At 46.5% G+C, this 19,880-nt stretch overlaps 1 pseudogene; it reads right to left on the reverse strand.

Moving 5' to 3' along the window:
- Positions 1–303: 303 nt before the first annotated feature.
- LOC123441925 lies at positions 304–14,847 on the reverse strand (annotated as a pseudogene).
- Between the last annotated feature and the right edge of the window lie 5,033 nt (positions 14,848–19,880).

The raw sequence follows: 19,880 nt of genomic DNA on the forward strand, positions 1-19,880 counted from the left end.
TTATCAGATCATCATCCTCAGATGCTTGCGATGACACAAGCTTGCAAACAAGCCATGCTTATTTGAATGAATAATAACATGTCTGCAATTCACAATGTTTTGAAATCTAAACATAGCTTGAGTGGAAAAATTAAAGGCAATCCAATATTGAATAGCAGCTTACTCATCATAATAAGTTGTAACCACCCACATAAATAATATTGAAACCGAGTTTATGTTAACTGCAAACAGAACCATGGATGTCCTTCTCTGCTGGGTTACACTTGCACACTCAAACTACGCACAACTCAAGCATAAAAAACTTCAGTTCACACCTGCAAAAAAAAAAAAAAAACTTCAGTTGAGGCAAAAAGGGCACAAACACAACAAATGCACGTCCACCATAGAGATAACCAAACTACCCACCGGAGCTCATCTTCAAAGTCTTCCTGCGAGAAAAAAGTAGACTTGATCACACAGTCATACCGCCACCGACGAGCGCGCGTGAGGCTTCATCAGAGGCCAGCACCCGGCGCCATGCTGCACGTATAACAGACAAAGTCTTGATCAGATGATATGACAAACAGAACAGGGAAAGGAGCGCACTTTGCACCCTCAAAATCATTTCACCATATCAAGCAAACTATATATAGACGGAATGCATCCGCGTTGGAGGTACAGAACAACCAAAACTGCCCAGGGCCTGATTAGCAAAGCTTGACTAGGTTGACCAACTCGCGAGCCCAAGCGGCGAAAAACATGTATATACTACACCAACAACGAAACATAAGAGCACCAACTACACATTCACCATGGAGTTCTCTGGTCAGCTGCCTACTTAATCAGCAACAACTACTCCTTTTTCCCTGCTGGCTTGTATCAACACGACGTGTGTAGCAGGGAAAATAATGGATTATTCGTGGTTGCCTACAATCAGCCAGGTCTGCGGCATGACCCGGCATCTGAAATTCTGAACAATACAAAAGTACAAAGGATGGTTTCCTAGTACTATGTACAATCATACAGAAAACTAGAAAGGACGAGAAGACTTGAATGCAAATATTCATCTACCTATGCAGATAAATGAGAAGAATAAAGCTATGTAATCATTCGATCGTATTTGGGCGCTCTTGAATGTAAGTTATGTTAGATTGATCTCTTTCCCAATGGGCCCAACGGCCCATTGGATCTTGACTCACGCCCTGATCGGGGGCGTCCAGTCCAAGCAAGGCTGGTGGGCCCCTGTCGCGCAGTGCTATATGTAGAGAAGGTGGGGACCATGGCACGGGTTACGAGGTTCGCCGTCGTCACTGGTTCCCCACTCTCTAACCCTAATCCGATCTAGAGGGATGCACTGAAGCGATGGGAAGTCCATCACCGCCACTACCAGATCTCTCTCAGCTTCCCCACCGTCGCCGCCACCTCACGACGGTCTCTGGAGGGAGCTCATCGAGTTCATCACAAGGTAATAATTTATTACTATTACCAAACACATCTAGCCTTGACGATCCACGGGATCTATCAATGGTATCAGAGCCACGAGGCTTTTTGATGTGTTTTCGGATGAAGAAGCACAAGTAAAGATTTCCCCCTCCCCGATATGAACCCGAGAAGGGCAAAGATCAAAGAAAAGAAAGGTTTCACCGGAGTCCTCTCCGGCAAAGAGCGCCGCCTCGGCCGCGCCTGTTCCTCTCGATCCCCACACGCATCGGCAAGCCGAGGTGTGGGGAAGAAGAACCCACCTCCTCGGAGGCAAAGAATGGATCTAGATCCAAAAGAAAAAAAATGATGAAAGCAAACGGATCGGATCCGGAAAAAGCAAAAGGAGGGGAAAATGCAAACGAAAACAAAGTAACCCCACGGGGGCTAAGGACTCCATCACGAAATCCTTCGACGGTGACACGCCCACCACAAGGCGGACGCGCCACCGGCGAGGGGGATGGCAAAAGAGTTGTTTCAATCGAACACATGGAACAACCCCGGCAGGGAAGATGGCACCCCAACACCTCCCTTGACGGCGGCGCACTCTCCCTCGGGAGAGGGCGCGCACCGGCAAGAGGAGTAAAGGAGGCCGCCGCTGCAAAGAAAGGGGATGCAAAGGGGCCGAAGGCCAGATCGGGCCGGCGCCAAAAGAAAAACGAAGCAAGGCAGCGCGCGACATGGGAACCCTCGGCCACTACGGCCGTCGGCCAACCCCATCTCCCTCAGCGCCAAGACAAGCCTCACGGGGCCCCAGAGACTCTCTCGGCGGGGCAAGGATGCCACCGCGCGAGGGAGGGGCCTCGGCCTGCCGCGGACCGCCGTGGACAGGAAGCAGATGGGGGGGTCGACGAGACTGCCGTGGGCTCCGGTCGCTATGCTGCGCGGGACAAGACCGACCGGGGCGGGCTCCTCACCTCCACAGCACCTCGCGGGAGGGAGGACCTAAGGCGCACGCGGCATGAGGTCGCTACACCTCGCCGCCGGCGGCCGGTGCCTCTCCTGGCCACGGGCTGCTCGGGAGGCAAGGGGCCGGCGCCGATAAGGAGAGGAGTCGGGAGAGGGACTACCGACGGCTGCTGTCGCGAGAGAAAGGGGAAAATGAGACGAGGGTTTTCGGCTGGGGGCAGCCTACCACGGTTTTCTTCAACCGAGAAAGAAGGACCGCCGTCCGATCAAAACAGACGGCTAGAATTGAAACCCCTAGCTCGTCTGCGGGCTAGCAGGCCGAAAGTGGAGGCGGCCGGGCCTTTGGGCCAAAGGCGGGACCTTGGCCGGCCCAGGCCGAGAATAAAGAGGGTCCCAGGCCGGGGGGAGAGAGGTCGCCAGGCCGACGCAGCCAGGCCGGCCCATGGCGGCCCCTTTTCTTATTAAAGGAACCTTTTGTTTTCTGTCTATTTTAGACAGACTTGTTGTTTTATTTTTCTGAAAAGAAAAGTAAAAATATTTCTGAGAATGAAATAGTTTTCTCAGAAAAGGAAAAGTTCATGATCTTTATAAAAGCACTACTAATGTTCATGAATTTTTAAATTATGACAGAATACTTTTCTGTAATAGTAACATAATTTTTCTGCAAAGAAAAATAAAAGGTTCTGAAAATAAAAGAAAGATTTTCTGAAAAAGAAAAGTTCATGAATTTTATAAAAGGGATTATAAAGTTCATGAATTCTTTATTAAGATAGAATATTTTTCTGTAATATTAACATGATTTTTCTGCAAAGAAAAATAAAAGGTTCTGAAAATAAAAGGAAAAATTTTCAGAAAGAGAAAAGTTCATGGATTTTATAAAAGAAAAATAAAGTTAATGAATTTTTTATTTTTAACAGAATATTTTTCTGTAAGTTGCATGAATTTTCATATTCACGTTTTTCCGCTGCAAAGTAAATGTTTAATCCTCCAATTAAATTGGATCTAACGGGAAAATTTAATTGGAAGAATTGTTATTAGCAATGTTTTTTTCCTTTGTGGGTGAAATAAGATTCCAATAATTTCCGCTATGATAATAGAAAAATGTTTGTTTTAAAGTTAAATATGGCATTGTTGTTTTCTGACCAACGTTGATGATAACAATACTATAATTGTATGAGTCATCTTATGTTTAAAGCTTAAATCTCTGATAAATTTTGTATCAAAGTGATCAATTTTTTGGAGCACAGATAAAGAAATGCATATGGTTAATGATGATGATGATTATTTCTTAGCAAAGTTGTTCAATAAGAATACTATCATCACATTGTTTATGAGTTATATGCATTATTTCTATTTCTGCCCAACAGTGATATTGAATTAATGTAGAAGGATGATGTTTTATTCTAATTCTGCCACCACGGTGATTTAGAATAGTCCAGAAAGTTTTAAAAGGTTTAATGTGCATGATTTTAATCAGACCAACGTAGGGTTATTTTTATACTCATTACCGTTGTTTATTGGTTAAGTTTTCTCAGACTAAAAGTTATTCAAGCTTTCACTCATGAAAGCGAATGTTTTGGGTACTAGTGACCCGAAAGATGGAAAAGAAAGGTCATAACTTGAGGGAATAAATTCTCTCTAAAGAATGGCTTCAAAAGAAAAGAACTCTTGGATATTAATTCAAGAAAAGAAAAGAGATAGATCATTGAGAGTCTTGGTTGACGAATGTCTTTCATGTACTCTTTATGATGGAGTATCCTTTTCTCAGTCAACATGATTGAAATGAAACAAGCAACATGCATGTTTAATTTGACCAACGTCGGATCAAACATGTGTGTCAAAGATAATTCAGATTTATTTCTAAATTTGATGCAGTCAAAAGAGCCAATTATGGCATTTATGTCCCTTAAAGGGAATTACCCGCATGGCGGGAAAAGTCTGGGAAGAATGCCTGCGTAACCGGGTAAAGTTGACATTGTATTATGTCAACAATCCGTGTATGGCGAGAGAAATCTTGGCAAAGGCCTTATCCTGTATGACAGGAGAAAGTTATGATGACTCATGTGCGGTTAATGTGTCCCACTATGGGAGAAAAGTATGGAGTAGCTATTAAGCTTTCCTAGTATCGACCGTACACCTTATGTGTAATGGTCATTATGCAATCACTAAATCCAGAAAGGGTAAAAGTAACAGACGAACCTAAAGACAAGAATGATATGCAAGTGTGACTTGCAAAAGAGACAATGATATAGAACTCTGTTGAGTTTCTGAAATGAAATGAGGAAAAAGTACTCCCATACTAGCTAACTTATAACTTCATTTTACATGAAGTAATAAGATGAATGAGCTAGATAATCGAAGTTTCCTCATTTCACAAGAGCTATGAATGGGTTTCGAAATTGTGGCAGAAAAGTTCTTGCCACATTTCGAGGGGGAGAAAGAGACATGAAATACATTGTAGTGTATTTCATGACTCCTCTGTACTTTAGATGATGTGATGCACATTATGCATCTAAAGTGATTCATTAATGAAGAATATGATTGTCAAGGGGAGTACGACAGTCATCTGAATACCGTCATTATGATACCCCTAAAGAAAAGAAACAATTGTATTTTCGGATCTTTTATAGTTCCGAAAGCAGACTAAGGAATACAACAGTGGTGCTTAAAGTGCCATAAAGAAGAAAGTTTAAAGATACGCCATTTCTTCAGTGAAGATGGAGTAATCTGGGGGAGCATGTTGTATGACCTATACAACACCTGTTGTTAGCTCTACAAGGTATCTTGTGATACAGGTCCGTGTAAAACCTATTGCCTTTTTGGAAATGGGTGACTAAAGAATTAATTTGCCTCTTGGTAATGACAGAGCAATGACAACCCCATATGAAAGAAGTGCCAGTACCTGAGATTTTGATGGTCTCTAGGAATGTGAAAATCAGATACTTGTGACTGCTATAAAGTCTATGTTAGTGAAATTCCATCATTTGAATTTCACTAACATAGACTTTATGAAGGGTCTACAAGGCAAATGTGACTCCAAAGGAAATATGTAAATGTGTAAAACATGACTTAAATCGAAAGATTTTGTGCAAAGAAAATGACAGGACAATTGCATTCATGCAAAGTTATAGAATGGGAAATTCGTTTCCCAATTCCTATGCATGTGGATGATGTCCTACTTGCTAGTGGTGATGTCAATCTATTGCAGGAGGAGAAAAGAAGTTCTTGTCCTCAAAGTTCAAAAGAATAAAAGGGGGTATTAGGAATGTCGCATAGACATACTAAGAAAGATCTCTAAAGTATGCATACGAGAAAACCTACGCCTGTTCTTATAGTCAAGGGTAATGGAACTGGAAACTATGGTGTTTCAAAAGTTAATAAGAAAAGATTGTAAACGAATATGGTACCATATGCTTCAGTTGTTGGAAGCTCAAGATATTACCCTGACACAGTTCACGTATATATCCGGGTTGTTTTGGCAATGTCCAGTCCATAGATAAATCAATGGAATGGAGTCAAAGATATCGGCCTAATGCTAAAAGAAACAAGTGCTCTCAAAAGATTGTGAGTACAAAGGCAGGACTTGTGAAATGTATAGCGAAATCTACAATTGTCGCTAACTTTCATACTCGGAGTTTTGCGTGGAAAATCTCCAAATGAGTAAAACGATTGTCATCAATGTGATGCAATGATATGTTATAGCTTGATATGAGGTTGAGGGACGGGCAACGTGGTTAAGGCTACCTGTACCCGGAGTGGATAATGGTTGACAACGACGATTACCATTTTAAGTTCTTTCGCTCCTGTCACAACGAGTCAAGTGTTGATGCCAAACACACTGACAACGAGTTACGTGTTGTGAAGGAGAAAGTCCGGAATTATGGAAAAATGCTTGAAGCATAAAAGCGAAAACAAGTGTTTGCAGATCTGCTTATCAAAGGCTTACCGCCCAGTGCGTTCGGAGAACACATAGTCGACATGGGTTTTATGGTATAGTCTAAAATTTTCGGACAATAAAGGGCCCAAGGTTAAAGAATCTGTCTCAAAATAGAGAGGTACATTGTGGCTGTCTGATTCCATCGGCAATTGAGCCGTGACGATGAAACATGCCCTATGTATTGATCTGTTACGAAACGGGTAAATTTAAAAGTATATGATGAGATCAAGGGGGAGAATGTTAGATTGATCTCTTTCCCAATGGGCCCAACGACCCATTGGACCTTGACTCACGCCCTGATCGGGGGCGTCCAGCCCAAGCAAGACTGGTGGGCCCCTGTCGCGCAGTGCTATATGTAGAGGAGGTGGGGACCATGGCACGGGTTACGAGGTTCGTCGCCGCCACTGGTTCCCCACTCTCTAACCCTAATCCGATCTAGAGGGATGCACTGAAACGATGGGAAGTCCATCACCGCCACTACCGGATCTCTCTCAGCTTCCCCACCGTCGCCGCCACCTCACGACGGTCTCTGGAGGGAGCTCATCGAGTTCATCACAAGGTAATAATTTATTACTATTACCGAACACATTTAGCCTTGACGATCCACGGGATCTATCTGTTGAAATTTGGAGGTGGGCCTTAGGCCCACTAGAGAATTTCAGAAAATCTACAAGGGCCCATGTAGGTGGTGGCATGGCAAGGTGGTGGGAGTTTAGTCCCACCCCGCTAGTGGAGGAGAGTTTGGACCCCTTTATAAGGGTCTCTCTTCCACATGCTATTGGAGAGTGAGAAGAGAAGGTGCCCTCGCGCACTCCTCCTCCGCCGCCCGCCTCGCCACGCCACGCCTCGTCACGACGCGCCGCGGGTTGCGGGAATGAGCCGAGTCGAGCTCATACCTACGCGCTTATTTTTGCCGGTCAGGAACGGAGAATACGTCACGGACAAGGAAACGATCCGAGACGTCGGATCGTGATCGTTACCGACTCGGACTCTCCACCCAGCTGCCTTTATAAGCACGCGATCGCCTACCCTAGCCGTCACGAAATCAGATCGCATCTGCCTCACGCGTTCGTTCCTTGAACTGCTGCTGCCGCCGGCGACTCCGTCCCGTTTACCGCGTACACGGTCGACGGGAGAGCAGGCCTCCGAAACCTCGCCTCTCCGGTTCCTGTACGGGAGAGGGGCGATTAGGTTTTTGGGGAGCGATCACGCGACTGCTCGCCTCCGTCCGTCTGCTTCGTCTACGTCCGCGTCGCCCTCGTCATCGCCATGTCTTCACCAAGCGAAGCTGATCGTCTCCGCGAGGAAGCCGAGAAGAAGACGGCAGAGGATACTGCCTCCGCCGCCGCTGCTGCTGCTACGGCCAACTGGCCGATTGGAGGGTATGACTCGTTTATCCTCTTGTTCGTACTTATTCTAGCAGTACTACTTGTTTGCATAGATGTATCCACTATATGCGTAGTATGTGCTAGGTTAGCTCAAGATCAGTATGTCATTAGTCTAGTCAATGCCATGCTAGTTATTATTTTGTGGATTAATCTACTCGGAAAATTGCCTATTTACTCAACAATCCAAAAACCTAATGTCTGTAGGAATTTTTCGAGTAATGGTTTTGCTGCTGCACTGAAACCGGATAAGTTTACCGGTACTTTTTTCAAGCGTTGGCAAACGAGAACCACCTTATGGCTCACGGCTATGAACGTGTTCTGGGTAGCCGGTGTCACTCCTACGGAAACTATCACTCCTGAACAGGAGAAGATGTTTAAGGAGGCCACCGTCCTATTCCTTGGAGCAGTCATTAGCGTGATCGGAGATAAGCTGGTTGATGCATATTTACATATGCATGTTGCGAAGGACTTGTGGGAGGCGCTCGAATCTAAATTCGGGGCCACCGATGCTGGGAGTGAGATGTATGTTATGGAGCAGTTCCACGATTACAAGATGGTTGACAACCGTTCTGTATTGGAACAAGCTCATGAGATAATATGCATAGCTAAGGAACTTGAGGTTCTTAAGTGCAATTTGCCGGGCAAGTTTGTCGCGGGCTGTATAATTGCTAAGCTCCCTAATTCCTGGAGGAACTTTGCTACTACTCTGAAACATCAGAGGCGTGAGTTCTCAGTAGAGGACATCATCGGCCACCTGAGTGTTGAGCAGAACTCGAGAGCAAAGGACTCCAATGGAAAAGCGGTGGAAAGCTCTTCTGCTGCCAATATGGTACATCAGAGGAACTTCAATTCTCACAAGCCCAAGGGAAAGAACTCTGTCCAACAGAATACCGACTTCAAGAAGAAGGGGAAGAAGCCCTTCAAGAAGAATAAGAAGGGAGATGGCTGCTATACTTGTGGTTCAGAGGAACATTGGGCGAACAAATGCCCAAACAAGTACAAGAAGCCGGCGCAGGACTCCAAGTCTGCAAACATGATTGTGGGCAACAATGAAAGTGGTGCATCTGGGTACGGTAATTTACTTACTGTATTTACAGTTTGTCAGTCCACCGATTGGTGGGTGGACACGGGTGCAAATATTCATGTGTGTGCTGACTTGTCATTGTTCTCTTCTTATCAGGCCACCGGTCGCGGGTCCGTATTGATGGGGAATGGCGCGAGTGCTTCTGTTCTTGGTGTTGGCACGGTCGATCTGAAGTTTACTTCGGGAAGGATCGTGCAGCTGAAGAACGTGCAGCATGTCCCCGCCATCAAGAAGAATCTCGTTAGTGGCTCCCTTCTGTGTAGAGAAGGGTTTAAGTTGGTGTTCGAGTCTAATAAAGTAGTAGTTACGAAATATGGACTTTTCGTTGGAAAAGGTTATGAATGCGGAGGTCTATTCCGCCTTTCTCTAGCAGATTTTTGTAATAAAGTCGTGAACAATATTCATTCGAGTGTTAATGAATCTGAAGTTTGGCATTCACGTCTTTGTCACATAAGTTTCGGTGTTATGTCGCGGCTAGCAAAACTGAATTTAATCCCAACTTTCACTTTAGCCAAAGGTTCTAAGTGCCACTCGTGTGTGCAAGCAAAGCAACCTCGCAAACCTCACAAGGCTGCAGAGGAGAGACACTTGGCACCATTAGAACTCATACATTCTGATCTTTGTGAGATGAATGGTGTGTTGACTAAAGGTGGAAAGAAATACTTCATGACATTGATAGATGATTCCACTAGATTTTGCTATGTGTATCTGTTAAATACTAAAGATGAGGCTCTACACTACTTTAAAATCTATAAGGCAGAAGTTGAGAATCAACTTGAAAATAAAATTAAACGAGTCCGGTCTGATCGTGGTGGAGAGTACTTCTCAAACGAATTTGATTCATTTTGTGCGGAACACGGCATTATTCATGAGAGGACGCCTCCCTATTCACCCCAGTCAAACGGGGTTGCCGAGCGGAAAAACCGTACTCTAACTGATTTGGTTAACGCCATGTTAGATACATCGGGTTTATCCAAGGCATGGTGGGGGGAGGCTATATTGACCGCGTGTCATGTCCTGAATAAAGTTCCTACAAAAGATAATGAGGTCACTCCCTACGAGGAGTGGTCGAAGAGAAGGACGACACTCTCGTACTTACGTACTTGGGGCTGCTTGGCGAAAGTCAATGTACCGATCCCCAAGAAGCGCAAGCTTGGACCAAAGACTGTGGATTGCGTTAATTTGGGATACGCTAAGAATAGCGTAGGCTATAGATTTCTAGTAGTGAAATCTGAGGTACCTGACGTGAAGGTCGGTACAATAATGGAGTCGAGGGATGCTACATTCTTTGAGGATATATTTCCCATGAGAGATATGCAAAGCACTTCTAGACAGGAATCTGAGATAACTCCTGAGCCTGCCATTCCTATGGAATATTATGAACAAACACATGATGAAAATCCTGAGGAGGATGACGAGGAAGCCCGTGGTAGGGGCAAGAGACAAAGGACTGCAAAGACCTTTGGTGATGATTTCTTCGTATACCTCGTGGATGATAATCCCACTTCTATTTCAGAAGCGTATGCTTCTCCAGATGCTGATTACTGGAAAGCTGCTGTCCGTAGCGAGATGGACTCCATCATGGCTAACGGGACATGGGAAATCACTGATCGTCCCTATGGTTGCAAACCATTGGGATGCAAGTGGGTGTTCAAAAAGAAGCTTAGGCCCGACGGTACAATTGAAAAGTACAAGGCTAGGCTTGTGGCCAAGGGCTATGCCCAGAAAGAAGAGGAAGATTTCTTCGATACTTATTCACCTGTGGCTAGACTGACCACCATTAGAGTACTACTCTCATTGGCGGCCTCTCATGGTCTTCTCGTTCATCAAATGGACGTTAAGACGGCTTTCCTGAATGGAGAGCTAAATGAGGAAATCTATATGCAACAGCCAGATGGCTTTGTGATAGAAGGTCAGGAAGGAAAGGTGTGTAAGTTGCTGAAATATTTATATGGTCTGAGACAAGCACCTAAGCAATGGCATGAGAAGTTTAATACAATTCTGACATCTGTTGGCTTCGTTGTTAATGAAGCTGACAAATGTGTATACTATCGCCATGGTGGGGGCGAAGGAGTTATATTGTGCTTGTATGTTGATGACATACTGATATTTGGAACCAACCTCAAAGTAATTGAGGAGGTTAAGTCTTTTCTGTCTCAAAACTTTGAGATGAAGGACCTTGGGGTGGCTGATGTTATCTTGAACATCAAGCTGTTGAGAGATGATGAGGGTGGGATTACACTTCTGCAATCCCACTATGTTGACAAGATTTTGAGTCGCTTTGGATATTCAGACTGCAAGATTTGTCAAACACCATATGATCCTAGTGTGCTTATTCGAAAGTTTAAAGGCACAGCTATAGATCAATTGAGATTCTCTCAAATTATCGGTTCACTTATGTACCTAGCTAGCGCAACGAGGCCTGACATCGCGTTTGCTGTGAGCAAACTTAGCCGGTTTGTTGCAAACCCGGGCGATGTTCATTGGCGTGCTGTTGAAAGAATTATGCGCTACTTGAAAGGTACTGTCAACCACGGGCTTCACTATACGGGATTCCCATCAGTACTTGAAGGGTATAGTGATGCGAATTGGATCTCTGATGCTGATGAGATGAAGGCCACTACTGGGTATATGTTTACTCTTGGGGGTGGTGCTGTTTCCTGGAAGTCTTGCAAGCAAACGATCTTAACAAGATCGACAATGGAAGCAGAATTAACAGCATTAGACACATCTGGTGTCGAAGCAGAATTTCTTCGAGATCTTTTGATGGACTTACCTGTGGTTGAGAAGCCGGTTCCGGCTATCCTTATGAACTGCGATAATCAGACGGTTATTGTTAAAGTGAAGAGTTCAAAGGACAATATGAAGTCCAACAAACATATAAGAATGAGATTGAAGTCTGTCAGACGTTTGAGAAACTCCGGAGTGATAGCGTTGGATTATATCCAAACGGCTAAGAATCTGGCAGATCCCTTTACTAAAGGGCTATCACGTGTTGTGATAGATAGTGCATCGAGAGAGATGGGTATGAGACCCACATGAGTTGCCATGGTAGTAACCTAACCTATATGATCGGAGATCCCGTGAAGTAGGACCTGGGAAAACAAGCCAGTGGTGAACTGAGGAGAGTAACTTTACTAACCCACTCCGTTGGAGATGCAATACTCTCGGATACTGTATGGTAGGATGACTACTGTCTTAATGTGTTCTAAAGCTTATATGTAAGCAAGATGCTGTCCTACAGAGCGATCTTTGGAGGAACACACCTATATGAGCTTGACTGCTGGTCACAGTCTATGAGATTTGGGTGATCTCTAGTAAACTCATGAATAGGCCAGGAGTGTGACTAATATGCTCCACCCGAGGGGTCACCTTCGGCAGCCTAGTACTAGTAAGACTTGTGGTGAAGCTCCTTTACGCCAAACTGACAATTCAAGGCATAGTCCATTGTTCAGTTGTGAAGGGGTGTAGCTACTTGTTCTAGGTGAAGCTCAACCTTAACAGGTCTTCACTGAAATGCTGGTATATTAAAACAGTGATTGGAACGAGGGAACACGATGTGCCCTTGAGATCTGGTGGGGGATTGTTGAAATTTGGAGGTGGGCCTTAGGCCCACTAGAGAATTTCAGAAAATCTACAAGGGCCCATGTAGGTGGTGGCATGGCAAGGTGGTGGGAGTTTAGTCCCACCCCGCTAGTGGAGGAGAGTTTGGACCCCTTTATAAGGGTCTCTCTTCCACATGCTATTGGAGAGTGAGAAGAGAAGGTGCCCTCGCGCACTCCTCCTCCGCCGCCCGCCTCGCCACGCCTCGACGCGCCGCGGGAATGAGCCGAGCCGAGCTCATACCTACGCGCTTATTTTTGCCGGTGAAATCAGATCGCATCTGCCTCACGCGTTCGTTCCTTGAACTGCTGCTGCCGCCGGCGACTCCGTCCCGTTTACCGCGTACACGGTCGACGGGAGAGCAGGCCTCCGAAACCTCGCCTCTCCGGTTCCTGTACGGGAGAGGGGCGATTAGGTTTTTGGGGAGCGATCACGCGACTGCTCGCCTCCGTCCGTCTGCTTCGTCTACGTCCGCGTCGCCCTCGTCATCGCCATGTCTTCACCAAGCGAAGCTGATCGTCTCCGCGAGGAAGCCGAGAAGAAGACGGCAGAGGATACTGCCTCCGCCGCCGCTGCTGCTGCTACGGCCAACTGGCCGATTGGAGGGTATGACTCGTTTATCCTCTTGTTCGTACTTATTCTAGCAGTACTACTTGTTTGCATAGATGTATCTACTATATGCGTAGTATGTGCTAGGTTAGCTCAAGATCAGTATGTCATTAGTCTAGTCAATGCCATGCTAGTTATTATTTTGTGGATTAATCTACTCGGAAAATTGCCTATTTACTCAACACTATCAAGTTATTCAACGATTTAAGCTAGAAGCAAAAAACACTGAAATACTGATCAATGGCGTGTTTAGTGTTCATAACTTGATGAACGTGTTTGAAAAAACAGTACGATGCTAGTCTGTATGTACCTCGAGCGCAGAAGCTCGTGTAGGGCATGACCTTTTCAATTCTCGATTCACCCACCTTGTTGACTCGGCCTGAATTAAGCTCAACTGTGTGCAACCCAGCCGGTGTTCTGAGGAAGATGACGCCAACTCCTTCCGCAAAACCAACCGCCCACACGTCCGAGTCACATGTCCATGAGGGCACGATGAGGGGGCAACGGCTCGAGGTCGACGACCCTGTGCCGTGCCCATGCCGCAGCTCCTCTAGGACCAGCCTCCATTGACCATAGACATAGATAGAGTCTATGACTGAGCACGGACCCAAACAGCAGCATGCCGTCCTCCACACCTAGGAGGTCAAGGTATCCCTTGCCCCTGATATCTGGCGCCATGATCACAGACAGTTGCTGCTCACGGATGTTGTACTCCACCACACTGTCACCCTCATAATTTTGGACATAGACCTTATTGTTTCCCACCACAGCAGTGCGCCCTCCGGTATCAATTTCAAAACCCGGGGCCTGAATGGAGATAATGTCGCTCCACTCACCAGTCTCCGACGAGTAGACAGTGGCGAGGGTATGGCAGTCGCTTACTTCATCCGCAGAGCCGACCAAGGCCACGAAGAAATGGCCGCCATGGCAGTCGAGGTGGTCACACCGGTCTTTGGCGCAGAGCACCGTGGCATTGGCGCATTGCAGTGCAGTAGGCCATCGTAGATGTCCTGGAGGCCGTCGTCCGGCCAATGCATGATGTCGCGGCACTTGGGTCCGGCCTCGATTTTGTTAGCTAATCAGTTGCACTAAGTTCATCTGTAAATGTTTGCGTCTCTGAATAAGCGCCGACAATCGTGTGTTGTGTGCACGTTCGGTCAGTAGTGTTCAGTAGACAGTAGCTAGTTTCAGTTAGTCCGTTAGCTAGATTCGCTCCCAAGTTTCTGGTCATGGGATGGCATGATCTCGACGATACTTGCGGGCGAAGTAGTGGCCCGTTACTTGCCCGACGTCGTGGGATGGCACGATTAGTAGGTCGACGTCGTGGGACGGCCCGATCCTTACCCTCGTATCTGAAAACTGCTTTCTCATCGTCTACCTCTCGATCTCTTCCACCCTCTCATGTCCGATCGCCGGCGGGTAGCAACTACAGATTTCCCACCACTTGTTGGCAACGAGGTCGCAGGCGTCAAAGGGGACCTCATACGCGGGGGCGTAGAGGAGGACGAGGCCGTGCCAGGAGTCGAGGACGAGGTAGTCCCGGTCCTGGGACGCCCGCCAACGGAAGGTCGAGGTGGGGACGAAGCAGTTGCCGCTGCGGTACGCGTTGTGGAGGAAGCCCAGCATGGGCGCCGCCCCGTGGAACGCGCGGTAGCCGCGGGCGAAGCCGGGGTCCGTGAGGATGCCACACCAGCTCCTGCAGACGGCGGCGGCGCGGACGAGGCTCCTGCGGTCGTCCGCCGGCAGGCGCGTGAAGACCTCGCGCATGGCGTCGTCGATCAGCGCAGGGGGTCTCATCGCCGTCGCCGTGGGGGTGGCGGGCGACGAGCAGAGGAGGTTGCCCGAGCAGGGCCGTTGAGGTCGCGAGGATTGCCCGTCGGCAGCCGGGGTCACGGATGTGGCAGAAGATGCGGCGGTGACCGAGTCGGGGTGAGGGCGCGACCTAGAACCAGTCGTCGAGCAGTAAGGCTGGTTGTAATGGATAGTAGTATCATATACCAGTATCATGCATATGATATTAGTGTATGATACCACATCCGTAATGCATAGTATCATATTTTAGTATCATAGTGTAGTTCATTTATTGCCATGCAAGACACATAGTAGCACATCATTTAATATGATACGGTATTATGATATGATACTCAACCCTCTTTTTCTTCATTTAATTCTATGTCACCTCATCGAAATTGCTTAGTTGGTATGCATGATACTATCTATGGTACTACCATTACGGACATCCTAATGCTAGACGTACGGGCTCTCTACGGAAGATTTACAGGCTCGTTAGTTATGATTGGTTGAAACTTGATTAAAGAGGACGGTCCCACCAATGAAAATCAGGGAGGGACAATTAGATTAAGCCGTGTTAGCATTCCGTAAAAGTCTGTTAGAACCTGTCCGTATCTTTAGCATTTTTGGTCGTCGAGGCGTCTCTAATTGGGCCTGGATGGCTTTCTACTGAACGTCTCGGTCGGGATGGCTTCGGTTTTTTTAAAATAGAAAAAAGGTTAACCTATGTTTTTTTCCCTGTCTAAAAGCTTGGCATACATATTTGCCCCCTGTAGTGAGGATCCCAGAAATTCAATCCGAACAGGATTCGAACTTTAGTTGCCCAAGCAGGGCCGTTGAGGCCGCGAGGATTGCCCGTCGGCCGTCGGCAGTCGAGGTCAGGGATGTGTCAGAAGATGCGGCGGCGGTCGAGTCGGGGTGGGGGCGCGACCTAGACCCACCGTCCACGCGTCTCTAATTGGGCCTGGATGGCTCTCTACTGAACGTATGGCTGAGATGGCTTCGGTTTCTTTAAAATAAAAAGGAAAAAGTTTATTTTAAACCCTGAATTGGTAAAGGTCCGCCCAAATGAACCCTCAACTCAAAATCCCGGTCGATTGTACCCTGAACTATGCAATTTCGGTCTAAATCAAATCCTAGCAAATTTTAACGGGATTCATCTAATGGGCCGGCCTGCTTTAGTTTTTTCGTTTGCATATTGGTCATAGCAGCGCGCGCCATAAACTATTAAGGCAGCACACGCCATAAACTATTAAGGCAGCGTACAACCCATTCTTCTATCAAGCATTGGGTATTTGTTTGCATATTGGTCCCAGGCGGACGGCCCCGACGACGCGGACACAAACGACCAGAACCATCACGGACCATCACTAATAACGACCATATAGTACGACATGCAGTACAATGCGAAACATCGAAATGCACATGGTAGACCTAAGGAGCATAAAAAACGCACCATCGAAGCGGTACCGCCTGAAAACTGGGCATGCACATGGTTGTCTGTTAATGAAAAATTAAGTCAATGTAAAACGTGGCAATACCTAAACGGGCCAGAACAAACGGTGAACCAGACACGTATTCAAACAAGCAAAAAGAACCAGGAAAAGAAGAAATAAAAACAAAAGGAAAAAAGAATCAGAAAAGAAAAACAAAAAAGATAAATTAAGCGAAAGGAAAAAAGGAGCAGAAAAGGAAAACAAAAAAGATAAATTAAACGAAAGGAAAAAAGGAGCAGAAAAGAAAAACAAAAAAGATAAATATAAATAAAAGGAAAAAGAACCAGAAAAAAAAGAAAACAGAGAAATAAAAATGAAAGGATTTTTTATTAATATGCATTGAACAGTTTTTTAAACTAGTCATGATTTTTAAACCTGGCCGCTCTACTGCAGCGAATATGATAGCGAACTAGAATAAGTTACTGCAGCGATATTTTTTGTTTGAAAAAAATGTGCTTTTTTAAAGTGTACATTTTTTAAATATTCATTGACCAATTTATTTAAACTACCCATGATTTTTCTCACAATTTCGTCACGTTTTAAAAAAAATGTGTTGAATATGCATTGAACAATTTTTTTAAACTACTCGTGATTTTTTCTCACAATTTCATCACGTTTTTCTAAAATTAGTTTATTTTTCAAATGCATATTTTTTTTGCCAAATTCGTGAACATTTTTTTTATTTCCATGAACTATTTCAAATTTCTGAAATAAAACAATCCCGGCCATCCTTTGCAATCCCGGTTTGACAAACAATTTCAGGGTTCGATTTAGACCGGAATTGCATAGTTTAGGATGCAATCGACAGGGATTTCGAGTTCGGGGTTATTTTGTCGAACCTCTACGAGTTCAGAGTTTAAAATGGGTTTTTTCCAAACAAAAAAGGTTATGCCCGGTGCACGGTGACACCAGCCATTGGGCTATTGCCTAGTCCTGAGGTTAACCTGTATTTTTATTTATATTCCTCAAACAAAAAACAGTGTTAAGCATTCAAAAAAAAAGGTTAACCTGTTTTTTTACAATATAAAAACCTCCTTATTATTAATTTATAATAAGTGTTACGTCGGTTACAAGAGAAAGGATGATCGAACCAGGATCTCCATTCGTCCAAACACCAGAATCACAAAACTTTGCTAATCTAGCGAGTTAATGGGCTATCGAGTTATCCACTTTGGCCTCTAAGTGCATCGCATGAAATAGCGACGTTTGAGGGCGGGCTGGTGAAAAAAATCGGCCTAGGTCGGCTCGGGTCCCGAGTCACCCTTCCAAAGGTCGCACCCAGCCGATTTTTCAAAAAAACAAACTTAGCTTAAATTCGACCAAAAAGACTAAAATTTAAAGGAAATTTATAGTTTTTCATTGATATTTATACAGAAGTGAAATAAACATAACTAAACCCTAAATGGAAACTACGTCGCTATCGCCCGCCGCTGCCGCCTTTTACATGTTGAAAAGCTTGTAGAAGTTGGTGTAGTCACCGCCGTCGTCGTCGCCGTCATCGTCTTGCGCTCCGCTGCCGTCCTTGCTGCACCATTGCCGTGCGTCGCCTTGGCGAACGGGGTTGGAAGGCCCGGACGCCTCCTTGTCGTTGTCGTCGAGGATGACGATGCCGTCCTCCTCATGGCCGCGGCGCCATGCGGCGAATTCCTCAAGGGTGCAGCGTTGGCGCTCCATCTCCTCTAGGACGTAATCGTCTCGCGCCCAATTGAGGGCGGTCTCGTCGTCGGCGGCCATGGCCAGGTGCTCCTGCTTGACGGGGAGGAGCGTCGGCTCCGTCTTCGACTTGACGAGGCGGGAGGAGGCACCGCGCTCATTGATGAAGATGCCACCGCTATGCGTGCGCCGCCCTAGCGGCGTCTCTCGCGGCTCCGGTTTAACGGGGAGGAGTGTAGTCGTCGACCCGAAGGAGCAGGAGCCGGACGAGGAGGAAGACATTGTCTCGATCCGCCTTGTCGTCCAAGAGCCGCGGCGGCGGCAGGTGGCGGAGGGTACTCGTACCGTGCGAGTTGCCGCCCTCAATGTTCTCAAGTACGGTCGGGGATGCCCCACCATTGACGGCGCCCCTCGGAGTTGTGGCAGACGCGGGGTTCGACCCTGTTTGTGGCGGCGAGCTGGTCGGCATGACGCGTTCGAACTACGCCGTCCACAACATGTTGCTGTCGGGGGCGTACCTCGGGAGGTTCCGCGAGCTCTCCAGCAGCGATGAAAGAATGCGCGCGATCTGCACGCTCCGGTGAGCTCTAGAGGGCGGCGGTGGTACTTGGACTCCGCCGGCGCTCAGCCTCCACGAGCCCGCCACGTGCATGTCCGCTGGCGCCGGGTAGTCCTCCTTGTAGAGGAGGCGGGCCTTGTCCTCGTGGAGGTGACGACGGCCAAAGTCGTTGGCCGCCTGTGACAGCCCTAGTGCACCCCTTTCCTTTTATGTAACCTTTCCATGTATGGCACCTTACAACTTGGCATGTTGTGGTTGATATGAAATGAATTTGCTTTCTTCTCTTGTGCTTCATGGCATCACATCTTTTCTTCTTGTTGTTTTGTGTTGCACCTTTGGTGATTGAAAGTGTGAGTGCTTTGTGAGTGTGGCATTGTGATTGTTGTGTGATTGGGTGCATCAAGGATTCTTCTCAAAACCCCTTTTGTTGCACCGTGGTTTCAAAACCCTTTCTTCCATTTATTTTGTGGCAGTTTAAACCCTTCTGTTTTGAACCAATAAAAATGTTCCTCCTCTTTTAAAAAAATTCTTATTACTTATGGGGCAACCCTCTGGTTTTTATTTTATATTCTCCTTTTGTTTTATTTCAAAAACAAATTCTTTAGTTTTTAAAACACATTTAATTTTTACTCTTATAAAATGCCCAATTTATTTTTATAAAATTGGGGCATGATTTTAAAATCTTAGTTTTATTTGTAGTTCTATTCTTTACCTTTTCTTTCCTCCCTGGCTTTTAATTCAAAAGTTGTTTCGGATATTTAAAAACAAACCCGAGTCTTCGATCTGCTTCTCCTCGCCCTGATCCTCTTCGGTTCCTCTTGGTGAGCGCAGCTCCTCTCCTCCGCCTTCCCCTTCCCTGTGCAGCCCCGCTCGCGTGTAGTTCACCGGCGTTGCTCTATTCGCAGCAGAGCAGCAGCACCTTCGGTTGTAGCAGAGCGGCAGCAGCAGCTGCGAGTAGTAGCAGAAGTAGCTTCAGTCGAGTAGAGCAGCAGCGTAGCAGCTTCAGTTTGGTAGTAGCGAAGCCATAGCAGTGTAGTAGCATGTAGGAGCAGTAGCTGCAGCCGCGTGCCGCCATAGTTGCATGTGCAGCTCGGGGCTTTGCCTCCTCCTCTGTGTTTCGAGGCGGTTTGCCTCGGAATGGAACACCCTAGGGTTCCCGCACCCCCGCCGGTCGTTCCTAGCTGCTGCTGTTGCCGTATCGCTCGCCGGCGTCGATCCCCTCCTTCCGATCTGAGGTAGAAGAAGGGCCCGTGTGGTTATCCTATTGGGGACCGAACCACTTCTGGTTCAAACCCCCTCCTAGCTGAGTGGCTCCGGCGCCGCCCCTCCACCAGGGGGTCGTGGGTTCGAATCCCCCTGCCCTCTTTTAGGGTGTGTTTGGTTGGAGGGATAT

This window comes from Hordeum vulgare, chromosome 3H (assembly GCF_904849725.1).
Source record: "Hordeum vulgare subsp. vulgare chromosome 3H, MorexV3_pseudomolecules_assembly, whole genome shotgun sequence".
NCBI classification, from domain to species: Eukaryota; Viridiplantae; Streptophyta; class Magnoliopsida; order Poales; family Poaceae; genus Hordeum; species Hordeum vulgare.